This window comes from Echinops telfairi, unplaced genomic scaffold (assembly GCF_000313985.2).
Source record: "Echinops telfairi isolate 266 unplaced genomic scaffold, ASM31398v2 ScPeMD7_6273;HRSCAF=7185, whole genome shotgun sequence".
In the NCBI taxonomy this organism is placed as follows: Eukaryota; Metazoa; Chordata; class Mammalia; order Afrosoricida; family Tenrecidae; genus Echinops; species Echinops telfairi.
In genome coordinates this window covers 2,566,713-2,576,618 of record NW_022110173.1, presented here as the reverse complement: position 1 = coordinate 2,576,618, position 9,906 = coordinate 2,566,713, and the positions used below count along the sequence as shown (strand labels likewise).

Genomic DNA, 9,906 nt, shown 5'->3' with positions numbered 1-9,906 from the left:
CGGGGAGGGAGGGGAAAAATGAGGACCTAATGCCGGGGGCTTAAGTGGAGAGCAAATGTTTTGAGAATGATGAGGGCAATGAATGTACAAATGGGCTTTACACAATTGATGTGTGTATGGATTGTGATAAGAGTTGTATGAGCCCCCAATAAAATGATTTAAAAAATAATAATGCTGCTTAAAATCTCTCCTCTCTCAGGTCTGCCCAGTTGTATCAATTAGCAATCCTAATCGGATCTCCACATATTGTTGCTGCGCGCTGTCCAGTTGACTGTCACCTAACGGTAGAACTGCCCCCATAGGGCTTTTTGAGGCTGTACCTGCCAGGTCTTTGTCCCGCAGAGCTGCTGCCTGGATTTGAACTACCAATCTTTCCCCAAGCATCTATGTATGGTTGCCGATGTCTTGTGATGTTCGGATTGCTTTTGTGTTCCGTCGGAACACAAAGGCCTGCAGAGCGAACAGTGTGGGCCTGAAAGGCACCCACGCTCAGTCCTGGGACCCCAGAAAAAGTCACTTCGTCATTTGAGGACTCATTTTTTTCATGTATAAAACATGCTCTATCATTAAAGGCCTGCACGTTGCTTTCGGAGATTCACAAGGCAAGTGGCATCTAATTGCTACCATTTGTTATGAGATCAACACATCGAAAGATCTCCTTTAGGGTCCCTTGACCAGCTGAATCAGGGAATGCAGATTGTTGAAACATCAAAACCAGAACTCTACAGACAGGGTCAATGGGTCCCATAGGGTGTCCAAGGCTGTAGTCTTTCTGGAAGCAGATGGGGAGCCCCTGGGGAGCTCCCACCCCTGACCTTTTTGGTGAACAGTGGAATGCACGCCCAACCACTGCACCGCCGGGGCTCCTCTGGCTCCAACAGATGCCCACTTCATAAACCACCGATTACTTGAGAAAGTGACTGGCGCTCGGAACTGAAAGTGAAGCTTAAAAAACAAAAAATAACAAACAAAGAACCTCAGTGAATTCGGGTCCCCAGACAAGGGCCTGTTGCGCCAGCTGCAAAATTAAGGCAGGATTACGGAAACGGTTTTCCCTTCCAGAAAGGGGTTGGGAAGCCCCAATACCTAGGCTGGCAATTAGAGGGATAACTGGTAATTCAGCAGCCGTTATCATATGATATAAATATTTGATTTTCACCTTTTGTGCGCGAGAGAGCCATCTTTTCTGGACTGTCAAGGGTTAACATTCCAAGGCTAAGCCTTGGTTGTTCAAGCCCTTGAGATTCTGGCTGTTTAATTAAACCCTTAACCCTAACCTCTTGGCAGAAGAGAGGGCCTGGCTGTGAACTCTGCAATAGAACCCTGTTCCCTAGTACTCCTCTGGGTCTGACATTACACAAGAGATGTAAATGCTCTGGTCCATTCAAATAGGAGTTTCCAGCACTGTCTGGCTCACCGCCAGCATCTTTTCAAAAAAAGGAATAACCTTCAAACCCTGGCTCAGTGGGCTTTCGACAGCAGGGTCCCGGGCCTAATGTGGAGTTACAAACCAGTTCTGAGTAAGATTGATCTTGATCCCTCTTTGCCTTTTGAAATATTTATCAAGAGATGACAACGCTATGTGGAGCCTGATAAAAATGACCTTTACCAGCAGAGAGAACACTGCCCCAGGCCGCAGAGAAGCAGACAAGTCAGCTGTCCATCTGGAGGTGGGGAAAGTTCAGAATGCAGGCGGCCCGAGGAAGCCCCCCCACCCTCCCCGCTTGTGCCCTACTCAGAAAAAGGAACTGATGCGGTCTAAAAATATCCCTTGTCCACCCCCGCGTCAGCCCTAGCACTGAACCTCTGCAGTGAGCCCCAGAGACAGGGATGTCCCCTTGCACAAATAGAAAATGGCGCTTGATTCAAGGTGGGCAGGCAGGGGCCTCACGGGAGATCTTCTTCCTTCTTCCTGGCCCTCCTCTCTCGTGATCATGGCCTGCCTGCCTTTCCTCCGTGCCTGTCACCTCTGCCAAGGCTAGATGAATCATCCCTCCTGGCAGCACTTGGCCCTCTGTTCAGATCACCCCAGGATGGGGTGCTCCCGGCCATACTTCTCTTGCCTCAGCAGTGCTCCTCTTCAAAGTCTCCCTTTGCTCTGCTCACCAAATCTTGTCTGGAAGAGAGGGCACCAGGCCCAGCAGCAGCGGGCTGAGAGGGAAGTCGCCACTAGGGGGTGACACGATTACACACAAGCACATGTGCAGCTGCCTGCTCCCAAAGATGTACAGTTTCAGAAACCCACAAGGTCACTTTGGTCAGGTACTGTACTCGGAGGTTCCACGCATCATTCTATTCAATCTGCCCAACACTCCCAAGATGGATAAACTAGTCTCCTTTTACAGAGTAAATGCAAGGTTCCAAGATTATTTCAATCACTTGGGTTCACCGAGTTATTGTTCACAGGGCAACTAGGTGACAGAATTTAGGTTTTGGTTTGTAATCATTTTATTGGGGGCTCGTACAGCTCTTATCACAATCCACACGTACATCCATTGTGTCAAGCACATTTGTACATCTGTTGCCATCATCATTCTCAAAACATTTTCTTCCTGCTTGAGCCCTTGATATCAGCTCCTCCTTTTCTCCCCTTCCTCCCCGCTCCCCCTCACCAGAATTTAGGTTTTAACCCAGAATCCATCCAACTACAAAATCAATGATTTTTCTCTGTATCACAGAAGAAAAAAAGTCAATCTTTGTATCAGAAGAGACGAAGTTCCAAAAAGAGAGAGAGAAAGAAATGACTACAAAGTCACTCTGGAGTCCCCGCTGGTACAAACAGTTAAGATACTAAAGGGTCGCGTAAGAGGGTCAGGTCTGCCTCGAGGTGCCTCAGAAGAAAGGCCGGCCGGGAGGTCTGTTTCTGAAAAATCAGCTCCTGAAAAGCCGGCCGAGGGGACACAGTTGTTCAAGAGTTGGGATTCAACTGGTAGTGGTGGGGTCCCACCCCTGGTGCCAGGATGGGCCGCATCCAACATCCCCTGGGAGCTCGGAAATGGCAAAATCTTTGGTTTCATGCCAGACATTTGGGTCAGAATCTGTAAGGCCTAGGAGACTCGGTCAACTTGTCTGTGTTTTTAATTTTTTGAACTGTGCCTTAACCTTTTATTGTTATTCTGATTTATGCTGAAGTTTAAACCACTCAGCTTGAAGCAAATGAAAGGCTGAGTGAGTGAGCGCTGCCAGTCAAGATATAGGTCAAAGGCAACAGGGTGGAAGGGCTATTTCTCTGCCACAAAGGGCGTGTGTCAGCAGCTCCCAGCTCGCAGAGAAGCTGGGAGGACAGAGATCGGCGGCCTGCTCCCCCTGAAAGATCAGTTTCCTATTCTCCTGGACATTCATGATGTTTCTGCTCCTTCAACCTGGATGTTTTTGGGGGCCAGAAAACTAAAAATAAATAAATAAATGTTGAACGGAAATGTTTATCTGCCCGTTTTGAGGGCACGTCATTGTGGCGTTTTTTGTTTGCTAACCTGCACCCATCCCCACCCCCCCCACGGTGCAGTTACAAAGGAAATAAACAAAAACGACATGTATCCCATCCTACCAAGTGCCAGGTTCCACTCCAGGCCTTTCCTTTCGCCTGGATTGTCCCTCCCCGCCCCCCACTTCCGTGAATTCTCACAACAGCTCTGGGGGTGGGTGGGCAGGAATTACTTTCACTTTACCGATGAGAAAGAATTTAATTCACTTTGCCAAAGTTATGCAACTATAATGAGAGGGCGAGTATGCAAATGCCCACCTCCTGCTCCAAGGCTGGCATAAAGTAAGCTGTCGGCGGCCTGGGAGCAGTCTCAAGGTGGAGGTCGCCAGGGCTCGGAGCTCAGCCGCCAAGGCCGGAGTCACACTCATGGGAACCACCCACCCACCCACCTATCCACCCACCGCTGAGCCCTCGGAGTGGCTCCTTTCCACTTCCGCCTGGAAAAAGCCCTGTGGTCAGAGAGGGGTAAACTGGGCAAAAGACAGTTCATCAAAACAAGCTATTTCCCCACGAGGTCTTGTTTGTAAAAACAGCAGCGGAGCCCAAAGCGCCGCTGATGTGCTCTGGTTTCCAGGGTTAAATGCCAATGCCAGATCAATGAGAGGTTCAGGGGGCGGGGGGGTGAGGAAAGCTGCCCTGGAGGCCACTCTGGCTTCCAGGGACCTGTGTGTGTCAGAGTAGAATTGCTCTCCTCCTGGCTTCTTCCCAGACTTTTCCTGTGGGAATCAGGCCGCCAGGCCTTTCATGCTATAGAGGTACTGCTGAGTGGGCTCGAACCACCCACCTTCCTGTTACTAGTAGAGAGCTTCCTGTACCACCCAGGGATAAAGGCTCTTTATTCTTGGTAGTGGGCAGGGGTGCGGGGGGAGGGGCACTTTGAAAAAGTGTTTTTAAAATAAAATCTAACCCCTAACCAAACCAATGCCTCCCTATGGAAGAACCAGACCAAGTTTTGACAATCCGTGGGGGCTTCAAAATGTTTATAGAAAAAAAAAAAAAATTCCGTTTTTCCATGAATCTTTGTAAGTTCCCTTTTTTTCACAGTTGCAAGTATACTGTGCGTATTTGTTTCCTAAACAAGTAAGAGACACCTCACCAGAGTCCCTAATAAAATAACCTGCCCACCGTCAATCTCCACACAGAAAACATTTTGCCTCTATCACTGATGGCGCTCACTGTCCCCAGACACGTCCTTCACGCCATGTTTCCTTCAGACCACGGGGCTATGCAGAGTAATTGGTGGTGATATTTCTGGAATCACTGAATGAATTAAAAGCCCACCTTTCTAAGTGTTCAGAGCCCTGCAAGTGCTACATTTACAAGACAGCTCTTGTGCTGTTGTTTACATGTGCGCTGTCACATCTACCTATTTTATAAGAAGCGCCTACAGTATCTGTTAAGACTAAGGATAAATCTGCTACAGGAGCCTCTTTGAAGTGTGGGAAAGCTCTAAAGAGCACTTGACCCAAGCCATGGTATTTTCGATCGCCTGATAGGCACATGAAAGTGGGATACTGACCCAGAAAGACTGTAGAAGGGTCCACGCATTTGAACTATGCTGCCTTCTGCTGCACACAGGACCGTTCGAGTTGGAATCCACTCAACAGCACCTACCAACCACACCAAAGAATAGCTGATATTTGGGATTATTCTATTTATAATCCTTTGGTTGAGTGGCTGAAATGATAAAAATACCTTAGAGTTAACACTTAGATTGTGAATTATCCATTCTAAATGGTAACTCCATTTCGTTTGCTCTGTCAGCTGGGTGTGATTATTAACACCCGCCCCTCTCCCCCTTTCACTAGGCTACTCATCCAAAGATTGGTGGTTCAGATCTCCCTAGAGCTACCTCCAAAGACAGTGTTGGTGAGGCATTTCCAAAAGGTTCAAACACTACCATGGAATCGATTTAGACTCGTGGTGACCCTAGAAGGCGGAGGAGAAAGCCGATCTTTCTGCTGAGGAGCAGCTGTCCGACGGATTAACCCACCAAGGCTCCTTCCAACACACGAAGGCTGTTGAAAACCTGTGCCGGGTCCAGTTCTATTCTGAAACTCACCGGGTCGCCACGACTCAGAATCAACTTGTTGGCAGCTGGTGTCTTTTTTGGGTTTTGACCCTCATGAATTTTAAAGCTTGGATAATAAAGTATACAGTCATCCTAATGAAGCCAGATTCTAAGTCCTCAGTTTCAGGATGTGTATAATAAAGATGACGCTAACTCTGTATTTACTGCATACGGCAAACTAATACTTGAGAGAGAGTAAAAAAAGGTTTAGGGGGTGTTTCTGGCAATTTTGTTGATATAAGAAAAAAATTCTTACTTTTTTACATCTTTCATTTTAAAAATATTTGCTTTCCTTAAACATTTAGTTTTAGGCCGTACCTTGTTAATATTCTCTAACGCAGAGGTTCACCAGAAGCCCTGTGGAGTAGCGGGTTACACATTGGGCCGCTAACTGCAAGGTCAGCAGTTTGAAACCTCCAGCAACTTCACAGGAGAAAGAGCTTTCTATTCTGTTGAGTTACATCCTGGGGACCGCACCGGGACAGTTTCTCCCTATCCTGTAGATCTGCTGAGTCATCACAGCCTCAGTGGCAGTGAGGTTCCTTTAGAAGGGGCTCACCGGATTACCCTCTCAAAAATCTCATCATTGGACAGGGATCATTCTATAAACCTCAGACATCTGCTGCTATGGAGGGCAGGGGGGCGCGCCGAACCCCTGGATAACTGTATATATGAAATGTTTCATGAAGATGTTTTTATTAATACCATTATTAATCTCCTTCATTTCAGTTCACTTATAGAGTGCCTATTACATAGTCCCTGGGTGGTGCAAATGTTTTCTGCTTGACTATGAACCTACAGGGTGAGGGAACCCGCCCAGCGGCACTGCAGCACCATGATCTGATCATCTGCTTCCATAAAGAACGCGGCCCACATCGGGGAAGTTGGGGTGGGGGGTGGGGGGTGGGGCGCGAGGAGCTAATAACGATGAGGGCAAGAATGAAGAAAATGTTCTAAAATTGATTGTGGTGATGATTGTACAGCTCCTCTGGATGTGATTGAACTATTGAATTGTACGAGAAGTGGGTTATATGCCAATAACACCCTAATGAGATAGACAGGCCGTCCATGAAAACCCTGTGGTATAGTCAACTCTAGAGAACTCTCCCACCTTGAGTTGGAATCAGAATCAAAGAGGCTGCGTGCGTAGAGGGCACTGTGCTACATGCAGTAGAATTTACTTAAAAAGACCACACACAGACACACACACAAATCATTTAACTCCTTGGATCCAAATCTCACAAGCTAGTCACTTGGCCACCATTTTTGGAGTTGTATGTGTGCATCTGTATATGACCTCGCTCCCCACCTCTCTTGAATGAGGAACTATGAGCAGCGCTTCTCTTCTGATCTTTCAGGGCAGCTGTTTCTGAAGGAGGAAGTACACATCCTTAACTAAGCCTGATCTTTGGGTTGGGCCTCTCAGTCTTCCCAGGCCCCACCCAGGTGAAAAACACACCCCATCTAAAAATCCAGTTTCTTTATAATTCTTGGTTAAGTTTTGCACAGACTCTACTCAGGGCTATCATTTCGGCGTCTAAACACAGACGTTCGCAGCCTTATCCTGTTTGCAACTTGGTGAATCATAGGCAACCATCTCAGCCACTCCCTGACATCTGCGGGTGGTTGGGGTTGTTGAGTGGTTTGAACTGTTGAATGCAGAGTTGGCAGTCTAAGTCCAAGATGTAAACCCTCCTCACCTCCCCCCACCACAAAAACCCCCCCCATAATCATCATCTTAAAAATCTGAACACGAGCCATGGGATTTTCTACAGGGGTGTAAATCTCCCACCCCACCCCCCCTTTTTTTTTTCTTGAGAGCCTGCTTGGCGTACATCTTTTGCAGGCAGTCTTCACACTGGGCCTGAATGAGGAAGAATCTCAGGGTTAAGGACACCGAAGGGCCAATTCTAGGCTCATAGCTACGTACAGTGTAACAAGAGAAGGTTCCTGGAGGTTAACTAGTCAGTGGTTTAGATGAGGATACAGACTCAGAACGGTCTCAAGACAGCACAGAATCTTTGGACATCACCCTTCTTTTTTCTCTGGGAATGTTCATTTTCTGCAATGTCACACCCACACCCACATCTCTTTTTTTAAGAGAATATTTATTAAGTCTTAAAATGAGATAAGGCCAAGACAACTACAGAGACATATCATTGGATGAGAGAGACTATTAGCCTGATGTCATAATGGGGTCCAAGGGTTTGCTAAGATAGAGTTTTAGAAAGGACATGGGCGATCAAAGGCAATGCCACAAAACTTGGTTGGCAGCAGAGCAATCCATTATGGTTACCAGTGGGAATCCTCACTTGAGATCCTGGACATGACCGGGACACACATTACCTAAGACGGAAGAGTTTATGATATTGGTCAGGGGCTTTCCCAAGGCCATCTGGGCAAGGCTTCTGCCTAGGCACCCCCCCCCCCCCATAGGGAGATCTCAATATCAAGGATACACCCAGGTAAGCCCTTACGGGAGGCTGCCCCTCCCTGGGCTGGTGGAGAGTGTGTGGTGGGTGAGGCTATCCACTTTCCAATCTTCAATGCCTCTTCACGTTAAATTCTCATAAGGGGAAAATAATACTCTATAGGGTATCCTGAAAATTCTTGTAAAATATCTTTGAATGCTTTCAATAAAAGGCTGTATACTAATTAAATTCCAGGATTCAACTTAAGAAAAGTTGTACTAGAAAGTACTTAGGTATGGTAATTTAAGAGAAAGTGCTAGATGACTCTTCCGAATTGAGAATGATGGCCTTTCTAGAGGAGTAAGGCCAAGGAGCCCCTCCTCTTTGTCAGGTTCTCTTAAAAAAAACAACACCCCCCCCAAACACCCCCCCCCAAAGGTATGGCCTGGTTTTCTGGGGGTTCTTTTATGTCAAATAGGATTGAGATGCTTTGGATACAGACCTCTCAGCATTAACACAAACACACCAACATCCTGAAAAGTGCAATATAAAAGTGACTTTGATGTAGAAATTAAAGTAAAATGCTAGAGGGAAGTGACCAGAATACATGGCCAGACCCACCCCAGCATTGTGACACTTACTGTCACAGCACATCTGGAGTCATGTACTGTTATTCAACAGCACAGTCAACGATTGCAGAAAGGTTATAAAAATCTACGGATCTCACATCAAGCAGAATGTATGTGAGGGAGCAAGCGTGTAATAATTTTTACATCTGCATTTCCTGACTTAGGAGAGGCAGCTCTGCTGTGAAATGTTCTCATGCCTGTTCATGAACGCATGGTTGGCTCCTCAAAGAATCAATGAAACCATTTTCCTTTTCTGATAGATAGATCAAGTTGACTGATTTCTAGCTGTTTACATCTAGTTTAAACTAGTTTTAAAAAGACTTTCTCCTGATCCAAACAATTGGTTTGGGGTGGAGTTAATCGAGAAACTTTGAAATGCTATCTGATTATTTAAGCCATATTCTGGAATGGACATTGCTCTAGTTTCAGAAAACATCTTACAAAGCAACAGAAGCTGCTGGGGTACCCTAAATCAATTCCTGCAATCACTGTACTCAATAAAAACAGGAACAGGAAAACTGGATTCACACGTACGCATGGACTACCAGTACAATCAAGCCATACAATATACATATCTATAAACTCGCTTAGGGAAAGCCACTCCCTCTAAGAGCAAAGTAGGTTTAGGGGATACCAGGAGCACTGTTGGCGAACCCAACAGTCCCACAGCGAAACAAGGCAAGAAGTGCAGCAAAATTTTGGTGTAAACGTGATGAAGGAAAACACACACACACATCTGGGAGCAAACAGAAGTAAGTAGTGCTGGATAATTCCAGAAATTTCTAGACTACTAGGACCGGATCGGTATTATTAAACAGCTTCAATCGTAGGTAAATTAAGGCTGCATAACCTCACAGTGTAAAGCACAAGCTCCGGGAACAAAGTACTAGGAGGAAAGAGCCTTATTGGGGGGTAGGAGGGGATGGCACAGACGTGTGAAGGGGCATTAGGGGCAGTAAAAACGGAAGAAGGAGAGTTGGGGTGATGATCATTCAATGCTGTTATTAGGAGGAGGGTCTTGCAAGGATAATAAAGGTGTAAAGTAAGAGTAAGGGGTTGTAGGAGGAAAACTAAGGGAAGAGGCTCTGCCAACGTCAGCCGCAAAGAAGAGGGGAAGGAACAGGGTTGGGGCGTGGCCCGCGGAGGGCACGGCTCCCTAACGGGCTCCCGGGGCGAAAAGAAGGGTGGGGAAGGGCTGTGCTGACAGCTGCTCTCCAGTGGCGCCTAGAGGGTTAAAACTCCCGGGCGCCCAGAAGGGGAAGAACCCGGTTTCCAGGGTAACGGCTCACAGTTCCGGCAGCGCAGGCTCGT

General features: G+C 46.9%; 1 protein-coding gene across 1 annotated transcript in view; it reads right to left on the bottom strand.

The window, feature by feature from the left end:
• Nucleotides 1–9,906, bottom strand: part of WNT5B (Wnt family member 5B) — a 95,571-nt gene that overhangs the window by 66,266 nt on the left and 19,399 nt on the right. The gene's annotated exons all lie outside the window — the stretch shown is intronic.